At 36.8% G+C, this 23,259-nt stretch overlaps 1 long non-coding RNA gene across 1 annotated transcript; it reads right to left on the bottom strand.

The window, feature by feature from the left end:
- Positions 1–252: 252 nt before the first annotated feature.
- LOC116419467 lies at positions 253–22,952 on the bottom strand. The gene is made up of 4 exons (XR_004229794.1): positions 22,706–22,952; positions 21,205–21,464; positions 1,759–1,883; positions 253–663 (listed from the first exon to the last, which is right to left on the bottom strand). It is a non-coding gene; the product is annotated as an uncharacterized LOC116419467 (long non-coding RNA).
- Positions 22,953–23,259: the final 307 nt, after the last annotated feature.

Raw genomic sequence — 23,259 nt, 5'->3', positions numbered from 1 at the left:
ACTAGTAGCCATGGAGCTGTTTAGCTCCCTTTTAGCTCATCATCATTATCTTCATCTTAATAATAAATAGTGATAATATATTCATTGATTTAAAACAAGTTAAAATGAGAAAATGACACTGCTAAAAATCTATAATACTAAAAGTAAAAAAGAACCATACATATATTGAGTAAACTTCTGTGATTTTACTAGGGTTTTTAAAAATGAATTTTAATTTTTCATTCTTTTTCATCTCTCTCTACTTTTTTCACTTTGTGGTTTTTGTATTTGATTTATTGTTTTAATTTAGTTTGCATTAGTTCTGCAGTTGAACTGTTTCTTTTTTCAGATTTTTTTTTTTGAAGGGGAGTAAAAGATGAAAAGACATCAGGGGTGATGAGAAATCCAGAATCTATCCCAGAGTTTACTTACAGATTGCATATGAAAGGTTATCTATATGCCTTCTCCAGTGAACCCAACTCTCCCTCCCCTTTTGGATGGAAATCTGGGCTTGAAGCGTGACTGTTCCACCCATATGCTGACACATACAGAAAAGTTAGAAAAAAAATCCCTGACCCAAACCTCTTACATTCCTTTGATTTCTAGTTATTTGGTGGAGTTGCTCAGTTAACCCGGATCCATCTCTTGCCTATGTAGCACACATGAGCAAAATATTCTTGTGATCTGTGGGAACAGAAAGGACAGAGAAAGACAGAAACCTGCACTACAGGTTTAGCCCATACAGATGTAGCATTATTTCTTCGTGTTAACTTGGGGGAGGGGAGGGGAAAAGTGAAAGGGGGAAGGGGGAACCCCAGAGAAAACTTGGGTTTTTGTTTTCCTTAAAGCTAAACTGGTTGTCTTTCAATGTAAGCCAAAAATGTAAACACAACGAAGTGAAAATGTCCTGTGGGAGAAAATAGGGAAAGCCTTGAATTAGAATTTCACCTTAACAAGTTTCTGGGGGAAAATTTTTTTTTCTTCAAGTGGAGCTAGGGCCAATGTATCTTTAATGAGTTCCACTGGAATTCTGAAGAAAGTGGGCAAGGCCTATAAAAGGCATGAGCTGGGCCAGGCCTCTAGATAATAGAAATTAATTCTGATTTCCTGTCTCTTAACCAGCTAAGCTGCTACAAGGTCACAAATCAAGATGGACCATAGAATATCATTACACCTTAGAGAATTATTACAGATACAGGAAAAAAAAAGTTTCCCCTTTTCTCCCTCTTTCTGTGAAGGTCAACTGGTAAAGGAAAAAGCTGTGCCCTTTACACTTTACAGTTTGAGCCAGTGGTCCTATATTTATAATCAATTCGTAGCTTGCTTACATGCATCTGACAGCTTCAGTTATACTTGTAGCATAGAGAAAAGGCCTTTAAAAGGATTTTTAGTCTTTTTTATATATTACGAACTCCTTTGATCAGGTGCTTAATTCTATAGTCCTCCAAATAATGTTTTTAAATACACAAAGTAAAATACATAAATCAAAATAAATAAATTATATTGAAATTGAGGTATCAAGACATTTATAAAAATAAGTTCACAGAGCCTAGGTTAAGGACCTTTGCTATATACCAATTCCAAAATTCCTTGGAAAAGATATAAAATATTTTATTCCTCATTTACAGAGAGAGCAAAACATGCAAGCTCCACGCTCAAGAGGCAATCACTAGTGTGTAGATCACTGGTATTATGTTCAATTTAATTCAACAAACATTTATCAGATGCCTGGTTTGTGCAAGGTGTTTAAGGCACAGACAAAAATAAAACAATTCCTACCTTCAATACGTTTACATTTTTCTAGACTCTAGAAGTTGGGCAGTTGGAGAATCTGATATTCGTCTTGAGAGCAAGGTTTTTAATGCATCAGATGGTGGAGCTTGTTTATGAAGATATTGTTCATCCTTGGGGAAAGAAGATACCAAAGAGAGAAGAAAATGGTTTGAAACTTTCAAAGGGGAAGGTAGAAAGTTGAAAAGGACTCTGTTCATTCCACCATATTGCTGAAGATCAGTACTGTGCCTTAGGTAATCACACTTTATCTCTCTCTGATCCCATTTGGACCTGAGTGATAACATGACTCAGGTATGAGCAGACAACCAAGTTACATTTTGAGTGTTCTTCTTCATTACCATTTTCAAGCTGGAAGGTTCCTTCAGGACAGAATCTAGTGGAATCCCTGATGTTGTTTATCAATTGTTTTCAAAGAGGATCAATGACATCTCAGGGTGATGATCAGGGTGATGTCTGAATTATACATGAATTAGATTTACATGAGACAAAATGGCACAAAGTGGTCATCCTCACTCTGTCCTCGAGAGTCCTCAAAGTCCAGTGTCAAGACAAAAGTCAAGACCACTGGCAATCAGGACAGAGGAACCTGACACCTTCAATGTCTGACCAAGCTCTATACCACACAATGCCTGTATCTTCCTGGCTGTTGGAACAAACTGTTCTTATCCTTCTGTTCTGCTAGGGAAGTCTTCACATGCTTGAGGTAAAAACCCTGTAACTCACCCATCAGTTATCCTAATATGATTTAGCTCAGCTGCCAAAATGGACCGTGAGGTGTGACTCCTGTATATGCTATGGTTTCTTGCAGCCATGGATGAAAGGCGGATGGATCAGGTGGTCCTAAAAGGTGATGAGCAGTCTTGAAAAGGGCTTGGCAAACCCTCACACCAGAGGTGCTAGAACTTCCTGAATACACCATATATCCCTGATATACATATAGGTACAAAGGAGGCATGACTATAGTGCAGAAGAAAGAAGGTTGGACATACACTCAGAGGTAGAATCCCACTTTCTCTCCACTGGTTCAGGTTGGCTTCTCATAGTTACCTGTTGGATGTCTTGTTTGCTATTGGTCCAATCTCTTTGAAGACTGGTCAGTCTCTGGTCAGTGGGGAAGCAGAAGGATTTAACATATTATGTACGAGTAAAAATTTGCATGCAAAATGTTGGTTTAAAGATGTCATCCAGTGACAAGAAAAAATGATGAAGAACGTTGGAGGGGATGTGGGAAAACTGAAATACTGATATATTATTGGTGGAATTGTAAGCTAATCCAACCATTCTGGAGAGCAATTTGGAACTATGCTCAAAAAATTATCAAACTGTGCATATCCTTTGATCCAGCAATGCCTCTGCTGGGCCTGTATCCCAAAGAGATCATTAAAAAGGGAAAAGGACCTGCATGTGCAAAAATGTTTGTGGCAGCCCTTTTTTAGTGGCAAAAAACTGGAAACTGAGTGGATGCCCATCATTTGGAGAATGGCTGAATAAATTGTGGTATATGAATGTTATGGAATATTATTGTTCTGTAAGAAACAACCAGCAGGATGATTTCAGAGAGGCCTAGAGAAACTGACATGAATCGATGTTAAGTAAAGTGAGCAGAACCAGGAGATCACTGTACATGGCAACAAGATTAAATGATCAACTCTGATGAACACAGCTCTTTTCAACAGTGAGGTGGTTCAGGTCAATCCCAATAATCTTGTGATATGCAGAGAGGCATCTGCATCCAGAAACTGGACTAGGGACTGAATGTGGATCACAACACAGTATTTTTACCTTTTTGTTATTGTTGTTTGCCTGCTTTTTTTCTCTCTTTTTTTCTTTTTGATCTGATTTTTCTTGTGCAGCATAATAAATATGGAAATATTTCTATATTTCAGAATTCCACACGTTTAACATATATTGGATTACTTGCTGTCTAGAGGAGCAGGTAAGGGGAAAGGAGGGAGAAAAATTTGGAACACAAGGTTTTGCAAGAGTGAATGTTGAAAACTATCTTTGCATATATTTTGAAAACAAAGCTATTTGTTTTTAAAAAGATGTCATCTAGGAAAAGTATGATTGAGCAAGGAAATAAACCAATCAGGTAGCTAGAGTGAGGGTAACAGACAGGCCATGCAATGTAAAGAAAAACTCATCTTAATTTGAGCTCCAATTATGGTTCTATTGTTTATTCTCTCTGGTCTCAAGCAAGCCACCTTCACTCTCCAATACTCAAATTTTCTAAGCTGTAAAAGGAAATGCTTGATTCATTGATCATTAAGGTTCACTTCAATTCTGAATTCTATAATCTTAGCCCTGAGACCTAAAGGAAAACCTTATCACATTAGGTGGCTTTCCTTTGGTGGATTTATGAGAGAACATGGACAGATATCACACAGAATAAGAAGAGAGTATGGATGGGTAATGATGTGCTCTACTGGAAGAAATATCTCCTTGGATTAAATCACTGGTCCAGGGAAATATTGAATGCAATAATAATTGTCCTATCATATGAAAACATGCCTAATAATTTGTTGCATTTTAGCTAGGTGGTAGAGATCTGGTTTCAGGTCTGGTTTCAGGAAGACCTGAATTCAAACCCAACCTCAGAAATTATTATGTGAGTCTGAGCAAATCACTTAAATTTCTGTTTCTTTTAGTTTCCTCAGTCAAAAAGTGGGGATAACTGTACCTCTCAGGATTGTTGTGACTATCAAATATTCATAAAGCACTTAACACAGTTCATGGCACATAGGGAGCACCATGTAAAAATTAGCCATTATTATTTAGCAGACTTTACCAATACTTAATTGTATATATAAGATCTGAAACATTGACTCTTCATTTAGTTTGATGTTAGGCAGATAACAGCCTCTCTACCTCTTTTTTCAAAACTACAAAGCTAAGAAACTAAAATGTGTCTTGATGTTACTATTTTAGTCATATTTTAAATTGATGTGAAAATAGACTCTCAAGCCATCTGAATTTATGAATGAGATTGGATCTGGACCTGGGATCTCTTTGGTAAAGAAAACACCTTGGTCGAGGAAGCATTCTCTTCCAATTCTTGTCAGCATCTTCTCTCCAGATTATAGAGCAGATAGGTGATGCAATGGATAGAGCACCAAGTCTGGAGTCAAGAAGACCTGAATCCACATCCATCCTACTAGCTGTGTGATCTTAGGCACATTACTTAACCCCCTTTGTTTCAGTTTCCTCTGGAGAAGGAAATGGCAAATCACTCTTGTATCTTTCCCAAAACTACCCCAGATGAAGACAGGAAGAGTTGGACCTAACAACAGACAGTTGCCTGGATCACTGAGGGGGTCCCACAGCCAGACAGGACTTTAACTCAGACCTTTTTGGCTCCAAAGCTGGCTCTTTACCCATTACACCACATTATCGCTTTAAATTGATGAAATAAATATGATAAACAAGGGTTTATGGTTCTAGCCTCAAACACTATCCAGAATTGATTTACTGTAAAAGAAGAGGCTAGACATTTTTGGCTCCACTGTTATAAATCATTAAGTAAAGTCACCTCATATTGTAAATGTTTAGCTATTCTTTCCATATTTGTCCTTCTGGCTTTACTATTTAATATCTCACTGTTAGAACATCGTTCTATTCATTTATCAAGACATCATGGGTAGTGATGTCATAATCACCAAGATTCATCCCAGCTTCAAAATTCTAATGTTCTGTGGTTCGCTTAGATGTTTGTCCCTCCCTACCTCTGTTCTTCCTTTATCAGAATGCCTTCCCTCTTGCCGCTCTGCATGTCTACATCCTAGTCATTCTTCAGTGGCCAAATCCAAACTTTCCCACAAAATTAGGGATGACCACTCTAATCCATGCAGCTCCTTTATTGAGCTCCTTCCACACTCATTGTCTTTTTGTTACTTTATCACATTTTCTATTCATAAGCCAATCAAGTCTTTGCTCAGGTGGTGCATCTTGCTTGAAATGTTCTTCCTTGCCTCTGACTTTTAGAATCTTTTGTTTTCTTTGGTCATCAGCCCAGATGGCACCTTCTGAATCTACAGAAAGCCTTTCTGGATTTTCTATTCCCCTGCCCTTCCAGCCACACCAAGTTGTTCTCTTTCCCGTCTCCTATTATTTTGTACTTCATTATCTGTGGGCATGTTGCATCTCCAAGAAAAACATAAGGTCTTTGAATTGTTTTTGCACTGTTTTACTTTTATTTTTTTCTAGTTAGCACCAAATACAGAGCCTTGCACGTAGTATTCATTTAATAAGTGTTAACCAAATTTGATTAGGTGCTATCCTACCTTATGATTTAACTATTTCATTTGCATGTGTCTTGTGAGCTCAACAAAATGATGTTATTTTTGAAACTGATATTCTACAGTCTAGCAGGTAGTGTTTGATAAATATTTGGTCTGCCCACTTCCTGCCCCCTTCCATCCCTTCTATTAATACCTTATTTTTTTTTTATGATAAAGCTTTTTATTTACAAAAATATGCATGGGGAGTTTTTCAACACTGACCCTTGCAAAATCTTCTGTTCCAATTTTTCCCCTCCTTCCCCCATAGATGGCAGGTAGTCCAATATATGTTAAATATGTTAAAGTATATGTTAAATTCAAGATATAATACCTTATTTCTGAGATTATACATTATATGTCCCTACAACAACTACTTCTCCATGGGAATGTAAGCTCCTTGAGGGAAGGGGAGATGCTTCTGCTCTTCTTTGTATCCTTACTACTAAATACAGGATTTGGCACATAGCAGGTGCTTAATACATGCATATTGACTGATAACAGAAAGATTGAACAACCATCTTTTTTTCTCTTCAAGAAATCAGGGAGATAAGTATATCTAAATATGAATTAAATAATGTATGTAAGGTATTTTGCAAAACTTAACATGCTACATGAAAGCTAGCTATTAATAATATATTTAATTTATTAATGATGTCTTTTAAATACTTTATTAGTAAGAGAAAGGGGAAGGAAATTAAATAAATGTAATTAATAAATTTAATAGAAATAAAATCTTAAAATATATTCTATGACTATCAAATTTTCTTTAAATAATAATAAAAATGTTACATAAATGCTAGTTGTTAATTATAATCATAAAGATCTATATTCTTTTTATATTCCACAATAAATTCTATAATAATAAGAACTACATCTTTAATAATAAAGTGCTGAATAAACGTTAGTTAATGATCTGGCTTGCTACCTTATAATTCCACCAAAATTGTTCTCTACAAAGTTACCAATGATCTTTTTCTTAGTTGCCAAATCCCAATTTCTCAATGCTGATTCTCCTTGACTTTTCTGCAGCCTTTAACACCCTCTCCTCCTTGATACTCTCTTCTGTCTTGGTTTTGGGGATATTACTCTTCCCTTTTCCTTTTCCCTATCTGATCTCTCTTCTATTTTCTTTGCTGGATGTCCCTTCAGGTCACATCCGCATGCTGTAGGTTCCCTCAGGGCTCTGTCTTAGACTTTCTTCTCTTCTCTATACTGCTTCACTTACTCCTAGGAATGTAATTGCCATCTCTATGTTGATAATTCCCCAATCTATCTTTCCTGCCCCAATCTCTCTATCAATTTCACAATCTTCAATGTCCAGAAGACATCTTAAACCCAATATTTCCTAAACAGACCTCATTATCTTTTCCCCTTAAATTCCCATTCCTACTTTCACTGTCATTGTAGAGGCAACATTATCATTCCAGTTCCTCAGGCTTCCCATTTAAGAATCATCCTGGATTCCTCACTGTCTCTAACCCTTTGATTCCAATTTGTTGCCAGGACTGTTTGAATGAAACGTCTCCCAAAAATGTTCTCTTCACCCTCTGACACTGCCATCACTCTAAAGCAGACCTGGCCTTTTGCAATAGCCTGCTGGTGAGTCAGCTTGTCTCAAGTCTCACCTTACTCCAAATCCATTCTCTGTTCAGCCATTAAAATGATTTTCCTAAAACACAAATGCTCCTTTTGGCACTCAAAGCCCTTTCTAGCTGATTCCCCTCCCACTTTTCTAATCTCTTTGCATCATCCTGCCTGGCATATACTCTTTGATCAGTAACCCTGGCCTCTAAGATGTTCCATGAATAAGACACTCTCCCATGCCCTTAATGCTCTTCCCTCTCCACTGCAACCACTGACCTCCTTGGTTTCCTTTAAATCTCAACTAATATCCTACTTTCAACATGAAGCTTTTCTCCAATCCCTCGTAAATCCAATGCCTTCCTTCTATTTGTTATTTCCTATTTATCCTATTTATGGATTGCTTTGTATATATTTGTTTGCATGTTGTCCTCCCCATTAGACTGTAAGTTCCTTAAGGACAGGAATTGTCTTTCACCTTTTTGTATCTCCAGTGCTTAATATGGTGCCTGCCACATACTGGGTGCTTAACAAATATTGACTGTTGGTGATGAAGAAGAAAAAGGAGGAAAAAAAGGAAGGAGAAGGAAGAAGAGGAAGAACAAGCAAGAGGAGGAGGAGGAAGAAGAGGAAGAAAAAGAAGAGGAAAAAGAAGTAGGAAGAAGAAAAGGAAGAGGAAAGAGAAAGAAGAATGAGAAGAAGAAAGAAGAAGGAACAAGAGGAAAAAGAAGGAGGAAAAGGAAGAGAAAAAAGTACCCAAATAGCAAGTTGGCATATTGTACAAGAAAAAAAGAAGGAAGAAAAATTAAAATGGGAGGGAGGAGATGTCCAGTAATCCCATTATATATAATGACTCTTTGAGAGCCATCAGAACTTGACAAATAGAAAGTTTTTTACTTTTACTTTTTTTTAATTTTCTGCAGTGTTACTTTACTTGGAGTTACTTTATTTTCCCTTTTTCTGTAATCCTGGGCAATGCCAGAAAGAGGTCAGCCTGAAAGTAGTAGAAGTTTGATAGGTAAAGTAAATGGATAAATATATGATAAGGAAAACAAATGAGTGAATTCACTGTCAAATTCAAAATGGCAAGAAAGCCTTGAAGGGAGCAGTTTAACTTCTTGACAAACCTGTCACCTCCATTGGAGGCAGTAAAGCTTGTCAGAGGCAGAGAAGTCCCATGTCACTTCTGAAAGAGTCCCCTGTCTCTGACATCTAGCATTTGTTTTGAGGCTCATCTTTAAGGATTAAAAGAGATCTGAGTGATGGGTAATTCTGGGGAATCTAGCCAAAGCACTTTGTCATTGGTAATGTACAAAAATCCTATATTTTTAACAGCAGAAGCTGTGTGGATGCTCATCTATGAATGGGAGTCACTTTCACTGCAACCTTTTTTTTGGTGGGAAGTCACACAAATTTGAAAACCTCTTTTGAATAAATTGTTTCATATAATTTGGGGGAATGCTCAAAGCAGACATGCTTCCTGTCAGTAGGCAGAGTAAATTCTCTCTCATGGCAGGCAGATTTTCCCTTTCTGCATCTGCCTGTCCTTTGCTATTTGATCATGTTGAAGAGGAAGTTGGGATTCCCATACTAAAAATATACCTGCCAAAGTATTCTATATGACTGAACTTCCCATGAGCTGGGGAAAATAGACAGCATGCTTTAGGAGGGAAGTATTCACTGGGGAGGAGGAAGCAAGCCCCCTGGGATGGATCTCTGCAGCTCTGATGCTCTCAAAGTCTATCTACTTTGGTCAAAACCCTATGTTAGGCACATATATCTCCAGTTACACAGTGCCTGTGACAATCTAAACCCAATATGAAATAGTCCTTGCCTTCAAGGAGCTTTTATTCTACTGGGGAAATACACTGAAACCAACAAACATCTATTACATATCTTATATCGGGAGAGAGTATTAACAGCTAGAGGGATAAAATTCAAGCTGATTGACTTCACATGGAAAAAAATGGCAATTTTGTGTTTCCCCTACTGTTCTGAATTTCTCTTTATTAAAAAGTTCTTGGGCACATACACAGACTTCACCACTAACTAATGAGTTTGTGGTGTGACCTTTAGCAAGCTGATTCCCCTCTCTGAGTTTCTGAGGATGGGGATGATTGGATTTGATGTTCCCCAAAGCCCATAAAAATTTAACATTCTCCAAGTCCGTGATTCCAGATCAGTCTCATGGTGCTAAAGTATGTTCCTACACAGATGAGTGCATCAGAATAGGAGACTCCTCCCCCCCTCCATCCTTTAAAAAACTATTTTATATATACATATATATATATATACACATACATACATATATATATATATACATACACAAATATATATATATATATATATATATATATATCTTAAGAAGCAAATCACTAGTTCCACTAATATTAAGGTCTTTTGAAAAAGTGGTGCTTCAAGTTTTCCTGAAGGATCCAAAATAGATTATGGCACTCAGTAGGTCTTTTGAGAATAATATAGAGGGTTTTCTATTTGCTATTATCTCGTTTGGTTCTTAAATCACTCTGTTAGAGGCATGCATATCCATACTTTATAGCTGAGGAAACTGAAGATTGGAGAGATTAGGTGTCTTACCCATGCTCACATGGCTAGGAAATACCTGGGTTTCCTGACTCCAAGTCCATCACCATAGCTGGTATTCCACACTCCCAATATGAAAACTCAAAACTCAAGTGAGAAATTTACTAACATCAATATAGCAAGCATAAAATTATCCACTACAGAGTCATTGTCCAGAAGGAATAATAGTTGTGGTCACATTCAAACTAACCAAATCGGGAGTTGATCCTGTGACATTGGCAGAAAAATGAGCTCTTAACTAGAGGGTATCTTTCTTAGAAAAATACCCATTGTGTTACTTTTCTTTTTGTCCCCAATAGTATTTTATTTTTTCAAATACACATAAAGGTTTTTTTTTTTCCAACATTCATTTTTGTAGGACTTGGTATTCTAAATTTTTCTCACTCCTTCCCTTACCCTTCTCCAACCCTAAGACAGAAAACAATCTGATATAGGTTATACATATATAGCCTTTTAAACACATTTCCATATTTATCATGTTGTACAAGAAAAATCAGACCAAAAGGGAAAAAAAGTTCTTGAAAGAAAAAGAAAGCAAACAAAAAATGGTGAAAATACTATGCTTCACTTTGCATACAGTCTCCATAGTTCTCTCTTTGGATACAGATGACATTTTCCATCCCAAGTCTATTGGAATTGCCTTAAGTCATCCCATTGCTGAGAAGTTGATCATGTGTTACTATTCAAAGAGCAGTATGTATATGTAATATATGTAGCAGGATGGCCAGCCCTAACTTGCTCCAAGGCTACAAATGTGTGTACATGTACATCATCATCTGTGTGTATTCCTTCATAATGGTAAGACTGGAGGGAAAGAAAAATGACACAGGTCTGGAAGGATTCCCCCTTAGAGTTCTCCATTTGGACAAGTTATAATGACCAACCTGGCTCTTTCTATCCTCAAGGCTTGATACCTAACAAGGAGCTGATAAATGTTGCTGAATAAGACTCGTAGAGAGTATGTGATTTGCTCAGGATCACACAGTGGAATAGCCAGAAAGAGAATTCCTGTTTTTGGAAACTCCCATTTCTGCTCTTCTTACTGCCTGGGTTCTGGTCATTAACAAGTCTGACTTTCCAAGACATAATCACGATCATAAAACTGGTCAAAATTATATGTTAGTCTCTTCAAAAGTATGTCATTTCCTGTCTGTGAGGATACATCCAGATCCAGATCTGCATCTTATAGATGTCTATAGATATAAATATAGATATATTCTCATGCATGCAGCATAGAATGACTAAGAGTGAATGAATCTATAGCTAAGTCTATTGCATTATGTTAGTAGTAGTATTTTTATCTATAGATATCTAGATGCGAAATATAGGTATGTCCTCATGCATGCAGCATAAAATGACTGAATAAGATATAGCTATATAGTGATTAAGGTAAATATAAATATATTCTATTTTGTGTATGTTATCTACTATGTATATAATGTATCATATGTTGTATAAATATGAATATGAATGAGTATGTATAGATATTTATATCTACATAGTTACATCTATATAGATATAAATAAATATGTATGTACATACATATGCATGGATATATGTATATATATATATATATATATATATATATGTTTCTGTCTTTGTATAATAACACATTTGTATAATTATCTTACAAAAAAGAAAATGACCCAGTGGATAGAATGCCTGGCCTGGAATCAGGAAGACTCATCTTCCTGAGTATAACTCCAGCCTCAGATAACCCTCATTTAACCCTGCTTGCCTCAGTTTTCCCATTTGTAAAATAGCCAAAAAAGGAACTGCAAACTACTTTATTATCTTTGCCAAGAAAAATCCAAATGTGGTCACAAAAACACAAACATGACTGAAACATCTTAATAACAGCAACCACCTTATAATAGAATTAAAGATCTCATTCTGGAAGGAACCTATAAGTTGTCTGGACCAACTGCCTCATTTTACAGATGAGAAAACTGAATCCCTGGGAAGTTAAATGACAGAGGTTGTAAATTTCTGAGAAAGACTCTTCATTTTGGACTTGAATTCTTCAAGAAGAATTGTGTTGAGTTGTGTTACTTCCTTCTGGTGGATCTCTGGGAAAGGCTGCTCTTCAGCTCAGTCCTCAGACTATAGACCCAGTGCTCTTTCCAGGGTTTAATGGGCTGACTCCAGCACCTAACCCAGTGGCTGGCACATAGTTGGTGATTAATAAATGCTTGTTGATTTAGAAAAAAATATATATATCTATATTCATACACTTTTGAGCAAAAAGCAAAAAAGGTTTTGATCCAATTTTAAAGATTTCATAATATAGAATCCAAAGATCCTTGGCTGGACTTCTCTCCCAAGAGGAGTTAAATCAAATTGTATTGCACCCTTTTTAAGGTTATCCAGGGAAGATTGCTTCTCAACCAACTTTTCTTCTTAACCCTTAGCTCAGTTTGCCAATATTGTCTGTCTGGAAGTCCTTTCTTGGGCCTTAACTGAATCATCACCACCTATTTGTCTCTCTTTTGTCATTAGCTAAAATGGGAAATGAAAAATGACTCAGTAAAATTGTCAGACTGAAAATAAATTAGGCTGCAGGAAGGGACAAATTAAGACCACTTCTCTAGGCTATCTATGCTCATGAGGGTATCAGTCACAGAAGACATCATGGATGGGGGTGACATGCTTCTTGTAGGCTGCTAGATGTTTGTTTGTTTTTTTAACTGATGTGCAAAATTAATTGAAAAATAAACCTAGGTCCAGGAAAAGATTTCATTTTTAAATTTGTATTGCTGTCTTCTGTTTTTATATAACCTTCCCTTTCAAATCTGATCCTCCTCTCTTCCCAGCCCCTGTAACAAAGAATAAGAGAGAGAAAGCTGTTCACAGAAACTAACCAGTGTATCAACAAAGACTGAATAATTATATGCAGTTTCGCACCCATAATCCCCCACCTTTGAAAGGAGGGGAGGAGAGTGCATTTTCTCTGCTCTCTAGGGCCAAGCCTGATCATTATAATTACACAGCTTTATATTTCATTTTCAAGTGTAACAGTTATTACGTAAAGAAAAAACATTTTAATTCTTTGCCATTCCTATTTTTGCTTTTTCTTGCCCTCCTCTCTCAGTCTCTCTCAGTCATAGCTTACAAAATCATAACAAAAAAGATGGTTTTTTTGTTTGTTTGTTTTTACTAGGAGGAAATCTTTACCGGTCTGCAGATAGTCTTTCCCAAATTTTCACTTTGACAGGAAACATGGACTCATATTCTCCAGTATTCTCCTTCAAATAGAAGGGCTAGTACACATGGATTCAGTGGATCTGAGTTCAAAATAGTCTTCAGATACTTAATGTCTGTCACTGGGCAAATCACACATCTCTTTCTGCTTCCATTTTCTTATCTATAAAATGAGGAAAATAATAGTATCTGCATCCCAAGATTATTGTGAGGGATCAAACGAGATAATATTTTAAAAACATTTTGCAAACTTTAAAGTATTATATAAATGTTAGATATTATGATTAATAATGCTATAATTAATTAATTATGAAATAATGCAGATATTATGTAGATTGCAAGTCATTTATGCCTGCCCCTCCCACGGGACTCTTAACTGTTTCCTCTCTAAAGGTCACCCACCAGGGGTCCACCTCACATGATGGAGGCAAATATTAAAGAGCTGTATAAATGTTAGCTATTATTGTTATTATAATACAGGAAACCATTATCATTAAAAAGGTGGAGCATGGGGCTAACATGTGATAAAAGCAGTGAAATGAAGTTAGTGGGAGGTGTACATAAATCAAGCTTTTAGTTAAAAGCCTAAAATCCAACAGTTATTTTATCCCTAAATTCTATAAGAGAAAGAGTTCATGGCACATTCTTCATTAAACCTGCTTCAAAAACAGGTGATTTTTGACTGTCCTAAGTAAGCTGCCAACAGAAACCCACAAATGGAACACTCAAAATGCAAATTTATCCTTCTTTAGGCAAATTTATGCAACCCAAGACATCCTATTCCCTTTCCCCTTTTAACATTAGGATGCATAAAAAATATGAATAAGGTCACAAGAAAGAGTTCATTGTCTATTTAAACAATGGCTTTAATGAAAAAAATAAAAGAAAAGAAACCCCATGTCCGGTGGCCTTTCTAGTAATGCAAACCTGTCTTGAGTTGACAGTCATATTTTTTTAAAACTGTGACACGGAATATAGATACAGGACCAGTGCAAGTGATAACGGGCCCACAATCGTCCTGAGTGAAGATGCCTCTGGAACTATGATGATGTCCTCTGGACAAAGAAATTGCAAGCAGTCTATGCAAATGTGTCCTTTCCCCCATTACTGAAAGTGACCTTTATTATTGGAATGTAATAGCAACATTAATTTCTGAGTTAATATTGCTTATTGGCCTGAAGGGAGACAGGAAAGTGTATTGTCAAGCTTCCACCCCAGAAACTGGGATCATTTAAGGCCTCCCCACTTTCCTTGCCCTCACCTTACAAGTTCCACTGTGACTGATGTCAGGGTAGACGCTTAATCTGCTTGTGCCTCATTTTCTGTTTGAATTCTAGGGGGAAAAACCTTCCTTCCAGGACGACTGTTATATAACATTTCCTTTTTCGCTTTTTATAAGTGCCTTTTAACACATACGTAAGATTTAGGAGAGTAGGAGAGACCTGTCAAATGAGATGACAAGATAATGTACATATTATATAATATATTTATATGTAGGTATAAATATAGACCTATAGACCCATATTCATGTAGAAGTCTGTAGATATGTATACATGTATATATAACCTATCTCGATTAAAAATGCATAAATGTGTGTACATGCGAGTACACGTGAATGGATATAATGGTACTGAGATGCATGTGTGAATACATGTGCAAGTACCTATATATTTATATGCACATGCATGTACATACATCTATGTACACTCCCATCCATGTACACACATGCAGTGTGCACATACATATATCTATCTCTGTCTATATACATAATACATATATTATATATGTGTATACATACATACATATATGTGTTTTATGTGTGTAGATAGAAAGATAGAAGGATGGATAGATAGATAGATAAATGGATAGATAGAAGTATGGATGGATAGATAGATAGATAGATAGATGTGTCTATATACGTGTAGGATGCCAGATTCAGTTTAGGACTGGACCCTGATTTGTTGGGCAAGTGCATGTATTATTTAATAAAGACATACGCTTGCAAATTTGAATCTCCTCAATCATTCCATCTTTTACCAGCCACAATATTTGTGTATAACAATGATTGTAAGAGTCTTCATAGGTAAAGCAGGTGCCTTCCTGCTGCATTCAGATCAGGGAAGCACAGAGATTTGATTTTCATGGTGGAACCAGCAAAGCCGATGGGCCTTGCCGGGGGAGGCAAGGGAGGGAGAGCGGCTTTGAGAGGGAGACAGACCTGTGGGGGTAAATAAATCACTCCAACTATCTCCAGCTGCAAGGGACTTAACTGCAGTTTAACTGGCCTTTCATAGTCATTTTTGTGATTTATATGAACAGTGATAACACCTTAGGCTTTCAGTGCCCTTTAAAATAAATTTACCAGTCGGTTTTTTCAAAGTCTACCTTAAGAATCTGAGGGGGAGAAAAAAAAAGAAAAAAAGACAAATGGTAGCATGTAAAGAGACAAAGGAAAGTTAGCATGTACTGACAAGTAACATCCAGACACTGACAGAGCAAGGGGAGGGCTGAACGTGAGCACATTTCCAGGGAATTCTGGCTCCCAAAGGCAAAGCAAAACAAAACGCAGTGATTGAATTTAAAGGGAGAGAATGCAAAGGCTCTGATTGCAGGGAACTTCAGACCAAGTTCTCGAGCTCCCTGGTCATTTCGGGATGCCTGGATCCCAGCTGGAGGGCTGGCTCCTCTCACCAGCCCCCCTCCCATGACTTATATTTTTATGTGACCCATAACTATTTCTGGGGCCCCATTCATTCAAAATTCCCCCATGCAGTCCTCTTCCAGACACCTTCAGTCAAGAAACCAGCAATGAAATCGAGTTAACATTTGTACAAATAAGACTCACTTTCCCAAATCCAGACCAAACTGAAGTTGTTAGGTCTAATGGCAGCCCACTAGCTCAGGGAAGTAATAGAGTAACCTTGTTAAAATATTATTCTATATGAATGATGCATTGAGTTCCCACACAGGTAAACTCTGGGTGGCTCTGTCTCCAATTTGTAATCCTTACATTTAAAAAGTGAAAACATTTAATTACTTAAAAAGAAATCCTATTATTTCAGATTTCATGCATGATGTATTCCTTACACCAGGGTCAAGGAATTATGGAGGCAAAGTAAGATCTGGTGATAAGTTTGCCTTTGAAAAGGATCTGATGTATGTTCAAATGGCCCAGCATAATTGATCAGGAAAGGGTCCGTGACAGCAGATTGGGCAGTGTTTAAAGGAAAGTAAATACAGTGAACCTCATGTGACTGACACCCAGATGAGGTAATGTCTGACTTCTCTACCTTGGTTTTACTCAGAGCACAAAAACTACTCTGCAAATGGGAAGGTTTCAAAAGGTGTGTGTGTGTGTGTGTGTGTAAATGAAAGGCCTATTTTGTTCAAAACAAAACAAAACAAAACACAAACCCTCTAACATCTCTGGGGGAAAAATGGCCAAATTCCAGGTAATGAATGGAGAATAAGGGGGCATGAGAGGAACTTGGGAAAATGCAGGGTTTTCTTATCTTCTTCTTCCATCTCTTGCCAAGAATAAATACTGATAAGGGCTGGGCTTAGTACAAAGAGAAAGGGGACAGAAGCTCTGAGGTAAGCATTTAGTGAATGAGGGAAGGGCTGGAATCAAATGCTTTATATTGGCAAAAGGATGCCAAGAGCTTCCCATTAATCCAGAACAAATGGGAAATGGAGTATTCTGGTCAAGTCGATTACTGTGGTTAATCAAATACCACACATGCGCTGCCAGTTTTTAAAGAAGAAAAATATGAAGTGTAAAATTCACTTAGTAGCAAGTGACTATAATTTAATGGATGGAACAATAGACTGAGAATCTAGGGCAGGACTTCTTGGGGCCTTTCAGTGTGTGTGTTTTAATCAAATATTTTGATTCCTGCATTTCAGTATAATTGCCCTTCTTTGTAAGTCTGTATATTATTTCATGCCTTTAAAATATTCTGAGAAGGGTACATCCATAGGCTGACTGCCAAAGGAATCTGCGCACAAACAAAAGGTGAAGATCTCTGATCAAATACTGGATTTGAAGTCAGAAGATAGGTTCGAATCTCAACTCTGGTAGGTGTGAATTGTGTGATCTGGAGCAAGTCACTTATCATATCTTAGTATCAGGTTTCTTACTGGTAGAATATAGGGACTAAACAAATAACCTTATGGTCCAGCACTAAATTTTGATTCAGTCTTATTTGATGATCTATCAATCGATCAATAAACATTTATCAAGTGCCAGTCACTGTGTTAAGTTCTGAGGATACAAAAAGAGGTTAACAATTTTTGCCCTCAAGAAATTTACAATCTAATGAGGGAGACAACATGCAACTGTATACAAAGCGAGATCTGTGCAGGATAAATAGGAGATAATTAACAGAGGGAAGGCACTGGAATTAAGAGCAGGTGGAGAAAGGTTCCCCATAGAATTCGAGATTTTAGTTGCGACTTAAAGGAAGCTAAAGAGATCAATAGGCACTTTGGAACAAGTATAATCAGTGATCTCAGTGTCCTTTTCCTATTTTTAAGTGTCAAAAACTTAAGGCAAGTCAAATTGGAGTTGTCTTAATTATAAACAATACCACTTTTTAAAAAATGCTTTGCCTCAGTTTTTTGTCTTTGTTCTAACCAATTTGTGGTCTTACTAGGGAACTGATTCGAGACTGAGTCTTAATCAGTGAAGAGCTATTCCCTGTCTGTTAACATATAATCAGTTTTAAATTTTTTTAGTGATGTCTTTTGCAGAGTCAAAGACATTTCTTTTGATTATGTTCTTATAAAAGGTACTTAGGACATATAGGCATAAAGCTTATGGATAACCCACAAGTCTTTCTTGAACCATATCTCACCTACTCTTTTTCTTGCAACCCAAGTTACCAAATAAAAGATGATTTACTTATTTAATTCTTCATAGTTTCTCCACCTCTCCATGCCTTTCCTGTAACAGATGCTAGAGATAAGCTGCAATTATTTCCATGGTGGTACTTTTTGGCTCCTAATAGTCAATACATCAAATATCTCACGAAATGATGTTTATCATTGTCTTTTGACTCATTCTCATCATCCTCAGATAATTATAGGTTTGGAGCTGGAAGTCCAATTAAATCCAATCATTTCATTTGGTAGATGAGGAAATTGAGACTCAGAAGATGGATCGGTGGAAAGAGCCTTAGATCTGAAGTCAGGAAGACGATGTCATTATGATACCCCCTCTTTCCTTTATTTACTACTCCAAGAAGAACCCCTAAACCATCCTTCTATTTAACTGGTTACTACCTTTTGTATTCTGCTTCCATTTAGAGTGAGAATTAATTATATGCTTCAGTCCCCCACTGGTGACTTATCTACTCACTAGACAAGGTTGTCACGTTTAGAGTATCATCAACCAAATTCATACTTATATACAATCTAAAATTTGTGTGTTTTTAGCACCTTATATCCCCATTTCTACCCTCTGTGATTGTCACTTTGGAAACAGAAGGGGGTCCCTCCGGGATAGAAAGGGCATTTTTGCATTGTCACCAAGTCACCTACTTACTGTTAATGAGCGTCTCTGTATCTAGTTAAAGTAATAATTAATAAACATAACAACACACTTTCTCTGTGCCAGGAACTGTGATAAGCACATTTCATCCTCATGACAACCCTGAGAAGGAAGTACAAACATTTATCCCCATTTTTACAGAGGAAGAAATTGAGCAAACAGAGTTTAAGTGACTTGACCAGAGTCACACAGGAAGTATCTGAGACTGAATTTAAACTCAAATTTTCCTGACTCTGGCCCAGGGCTCTATCCACTCTACTACCTAGTTGTCCACCCCATCTTGCCCCCACCAAAAAAAACAAAACAAAAAAGGCAACTCACAGCAGAGGATGGACCTTGAAAATAGAGACACAGATGATGTCAGTTGCAAAGGGACTTAAAGGCCAAGGATTTAGTTCTGAACTTGGTAAGCCAAGGGAAGGTTTTGAAATAGGCTTAATGTGATCAGAGCTGTCCATTGGGAAGAATCGTCTGTAGCACTGTAATAGATGGATGTTTGAAGATGGCAGAAAGGCAGTAGGTAATTATACTAGTGTTAGGGAGAATTGATCTGGGCCTGAAACACACTTGGCTGGGAAGGAAAAGGGGTAGAGGAAGGGAGCAAGCAAGTATTAATACCCACTATGTGTAGATAGCGCCTACTCTGTACGAAATGACCGATCTGGAGTCAGGAAAACTTATTTTCCTGAGTTCAAATCCAGCCTCATACTGGGCAAGTCACTTAATCCTGTTTGCCTCACTTCCTCCTCTTATAAAATGAATTAGGTAAGGAAATGACAAATATCTTCAATAATTTGCGAAGGAAACCCCAAATGGGGTCCTGAAGAGTCAGATATGACTCAAACAATTGAATGTCAATTGTTCCATGACCATAAGCAAAATTATTTTACCACTGTCTGCCTCAGTTACCTTCTGCAAAACAGATAATAAGGTGATTGTGATAATATTTTCATTCAGATATTTATAAATGAGATAATATTTGTAAATCACTTAATTCATAGAAAATATAATATAAATATAAAATACAATTTAATTATTTCCTTTTCCCTTCCCAATAGAAGAAAGGGGGAAGCAAATTTGAGAACTATTACAGAATGCTTCCTCAGGCAACTTCTTCCCTTTAGTCTTTTGATCCCTAGCTTGACCTCTCCCCTCATTTCAGGAAAACTCTTAGATAATCTCTTTTTAATCATAACCCCTCCAATTCCCTCCATTCACCCTTCCCTTCCCACAGTGGACTTTTCCCTCCCCACCTACAATTCTCTTTAAAAAAAAGCAGCTCCTTAAAAACCAACTCCTCCACAAAGCCTTCCCTGCCTAATTAGTAAAGAGCAGCCCAATAGCCCCAGGCGCCACTCAGTTTTTGATGTGGCTCTTTGACTTTCTCCCCTTTCTTACAACAAAACACAAAACTAGCCTTTAGTTTTTTCTTATCTGGACCTGTTCATTAATCCCTCAATTCTTGTTTTTCTAAAAAGTGGCCCCAGTCATTTACATTTCCTTTATGCTTCACCTGTATCAGAACTATCTTTAATTATAAGCTTTAAAGCTTTTATATTATATTAATTTCTATCACATGAATTTTTAATTAAGACATTTAGGGGTGGTTCTCTAGAATTGATTGCCTGGCACACAGTAGACTCTTAATAAATGCACATTGACTGACTAAGTGACCCAATGTAATGCCTGCCACATGGTCAATAAGAAAAAATAAGGTCTTCTTGATCAGAAGAATTAATAGAATTTTGATGTTTTAAGACAAATCAATGAATACTCTAAGTACAGAGCTCATTTCTACTTATGTCTGAGACATTTTTAGGGAGAAGGGGGAAAAGATTAAATATTATTATTTTAGCTAAAGCTATGAATTATGGAGGCTTGGGGCTATTACACCAGCCTGTCTTAAGTACACATTATTTTAATTCCTTTTCTTACTGTGAAAAGAGGCTCACTTTTTTTCCTTGTAAAAGTGACATCATTATTAATAACCTGACAATCTTCCTTATACCTTTTAAAAATAATGATTGAATTATGAGATAGGATCTACAATCCAAGAAATCCGTCATAGCTAGAAATTTGTTACTCTAGTTTTCAGGTTGAATATATATATATATATATATATATATATATATATATATATATATATATATATTAGCTGAAGAAAAAAAAATCTAAGCCAGAGAATTTGTCTTTAGAAATATGGATTAAATAATGTCTTACCTGGAAGCTGGATCGAATCCCAGTTGCAAAATTGCCTCTTACATCATGATGTTTTTCCTGGAGCTTGCTCTTCCTGGCTGGATTTGTAAGCCAGTGCCCTGCAGGCCTTGCAGGGACAGTTCCAGTTGGCTTACTAAGTCAGGAGTCCATGGAGAACCCAGTTTGCAGGGAAGTAATAAGGATAGCTGGCAGTTAGCATGTGCACTGCTTGTGATGCTCAGAGTGGTCTCAAGAGTTTAGGTTCCTGGGGTGGCCTGGCTCTGGAAGGAAGGTCCACACTGTCAGATTTGAGAAGCAGGCAGGGGGGCTAATTCTGTTCTCCTTGTGTTCACAGTTCAGGTGTTTCTACAGATTAGAGTTAGTAGACTGTTTTTTAAGGCTGTAAGAGTTTCCAAATAAGGAAGGATATTAACTGACTGGTTGTGAAGCGAATAGGAATCTGACATGAGGAAGCAATTTCTGGTGAATCACAAAACCCAGACAGACTAATACTGTTTCCAGGTTCAGATGATAAATTCCTCTCAGTTTTTGCCTCTCTTTCAGCACTTGACTAAACTTCAGTTGAAGCTGTCTATTTCAGTGAAAAGATTTCTCTGGGGATATCATAGAACCTTGTTCCTCCAGGAAATATATAATATTTACACATATATAATAGACCATAGGAAAGAAACAAGCATTTATTAATCATCTCTCACTTGAACCTCACAACAACTCTGGGAGATAGATACTAATTATTTTCTCCATTTGATAGTGGAGGCAGAAGTCACATAGTTAATAAGTGTCTGAGGCCAGATTTGAATACAGGTATTTTTTCCTGACTTCAGGCCCAGGACTCTATCCACTGTGACCACCTAGCTGCCTCTGAAAATATCAGGTTGTTGAGGAATAACTTTAATTAGGCAGCTTCAGAGAAGCCTTTATTATTTATCTATCACCTGGTATGATCTCCATAGTGTTCAGCACAATATTAATGTTCCTCTTGGGTTATAAGTTATAGCTCACTATCATCAAGGACCTTTTCAGGTTCATCAGAATATCATATAAAGTAAGCCTAAGCAAAAACTTACATTGCTGACTAGTGATTTGTCTATGTGGATAATCTCTCACTACTTAGGACACAACTCACTCTCTATCTCTTTATCTATCTCTCTATCTATCTGTCATCTATCTATGGAATTGCCTGAGATTCAGAGTTAAATGGCTTCTCCATGGTGATAAAGCTAGTAAATTTCAGAAGCATGATCTGAACCAATTTCCTCAGCACCCACTATGTTAAACTGTCTCTCTAGAAAAAAAAGTTGAAGGTAAAAAAAATATTAATTAATAATTTAAAGCTAAATTTGAATTTAGTTGAATATTGAACTTTAGAATTTAGACATAGATTGATCAAATTTTGTTTTTTCCATCTTGGAAGGTCATTTCTGAGAATTTGAGTGTCTTTATTTCACTTTTTACAGTAAGGATTATATTTGGATTTGAGACTATAACATCCTCTCCTTACCATGTGATTAGTTATTCATCTTAATTCCCCCTTGCTAAATCTCCTTGACTAACTTCCAAAGAAAAGACAAAAGAGTGAGCTCTATAGTCATAAAGAAGAGAATTCTATTTTCCATTTTAGAACTGTGCCTCCATTCTCATCTTTGATTTGCAGGTAGCTAAAACCATCACAGAAAGGTGTTTCTTCTGGTAATTTGGGAAAATAATTAAAACATACAGAACAGTATATAATTAACAGAGTTGTAGAAAGGATTGTAGACACAATGAGATCAATATGGATGATAGGTATTATGTGTACACACACCTGATTTTAAATATTATTTTTAAGGGGGCATTTTTTAATGTTAGAAAAGTCTACCTTTTCTTGCTGAATTCGCCAAATCTGTTGTTGTTGTTCATCCCTCATTTGTTTAGAGGGTGGTGTCTTGATTCACATGTGAATTGGATTTAAGTGAGTCAGAGTTGAACAAAGTCTTCAGCCTCACTCTGTCTTCTAGAGTTATCAAAATCCATGGTGATGGCCCAGGATCAATGGGTCATCTTGACATCTTTGAT

The sequence above is a fragment of the Sarcophilus harrisii genome, chromosome 5 (assembly GCF_902635505.1).
Source record: "Sarcophilus harrisii chromosome 5, mSarHar1.11, whole genome shotgun sequence".
NCBI lineage: Eukaryota > Metazoa > Chordata > Mammalia > Dasyuromorphia > Dasyuridae > Sarcophilus > Sarcophilus harrisii.
The sequence above is the reverse complement of the archived record's forward strand: the minus strand, read 5'-3'. Positions and strand labels throughout refer to the sequence as shown.